The sequence below is a fragment of the Lissotriton helveticus genome, chromosome 2_1 (genome assembly GCF_964261635.1).
Source record: "Lissotriton helveticus chromosome 2_1, aLisHel1.1, whole genome shotgun sequence".
Lineage (NCBI taxonomy): Eukaryota > Metazoa > Chordata > Amphibia > Caudata > Salamandridae > Lissotriton > Lissotriton helveticus.
The window spans coordinates 186,836,052-186,837,473 of record NC_136059.1 but is presented as its reverse complement, the minus strand read 5'-3'; positions in this window follow the sequence as shown (position 1 = coordinate 186,837,473).

Here is a 1,422-nt window from a genome sequence, read left to right as displayed (position 1 = left end):
AGCACTCTGTAGGGTTTTTGGGGAGATGGAAAGATATGGTTGGTTTTATTGCTTCCCAGAGTGACCAGGAAGAGCCCTCGAGGCGCTGCTGTTGTGACACCAAAAGATCCCCGCGCCGCAGCTGCTCCCACTTGCCCCGGGCAGCTGACGGCGCTGCTTTCCTCTTGGTCAAGAGAAGGGCGAATGCGGAAGAAAGATTTAAAAACAGCAGAAAAGGAAACCGAGGAGTCGAATTCACCGCATGCTTGACGATTATGGGGCATTTTTAGGAGCGGAGGACACGCCCTAAATAAGGGGGCTTCAGATTTGCAAAACAATCCCTCTGGCATGTCATGGTAAAATTCACATGAGAAGCAAGGAATGAGAGCGTTTAAGGGGCAGTTGAAAGGGAGAGCAGTGTGGGTTGTTAGGATTTATTAAACTCAAGGGGCCGTATTTACAAGCCGAGTGCGCCACCGGAACGTCACTTTTAATCTGGGAAAAAGTGGAGCACCGGCGGCGCGAGGGGCTTGTAAATACGCCCCAATATGTGTAAAATAACCAACATTCTAAACTTTGAAAACTGAGCAGAGCGAGAGAGTGTGTATGTTTTAGTCTGTGTGTGCATGTACAAATCCCAGGTGAAATCCGACAGACACCTCACCACACCCGACTGAAAGCACCTCCCCTACTATTTACTAGAGATACCGTTATTAGCGGGGTGTAACACCCCAAACCCCCCCCCTGAAGCTACGCCCCTGATTGCCTTACTGTGCTCCAGGAAGGCATTCCATGGGCGTTGCAGGGGGTTCCCACGCTTCTCCATGGATCTTGAATGATTACTAGACTTACCAGAACTGGTAAACATGGAAATGCGCCAAAAAGATACACCTTCAAGAGAGGCATAAGGAGGAGAAACAGTTTTACTTCCTTTTTCTCATTTCATAGGAAATGCCATGTGTAGAATGATTCCTACTGAGAAATGCCATGTGTAGAATGATGCCCACTGAGACCTGCCATGTGTCGAATAATGCCCACTGAGTATTGTCATGAGTAGAGTTACGCCTACTGAGTCGAAGATAGTCTGGATTCACTTTGTACAAAGGACTGAATTGAATTAAAAAAAAATCATTAAGTTCAATTTTATAGGACGATCAAAATTCTGAAGCCAACCTTCTACCCTAAAGATACAGCGTAAAGGAACTATCAAAGGCACTCTCCCAGAAAGTCACACTACCCAACACAGTAGTGGCTAATGGTATATAGAATATGATACACGATATCCTTCTTATAGGTTTCAATTATTCACATATCAGTACATTAAAAAATCACGAATTATACAATTCAGTTACTGAAAAAGAACTTTTTTCTTTTCACTCAAGTGACATCTGTAAGTCCAGATATGGATCCGCTTCACCAATATACACAGTCCTCTTTTATTTG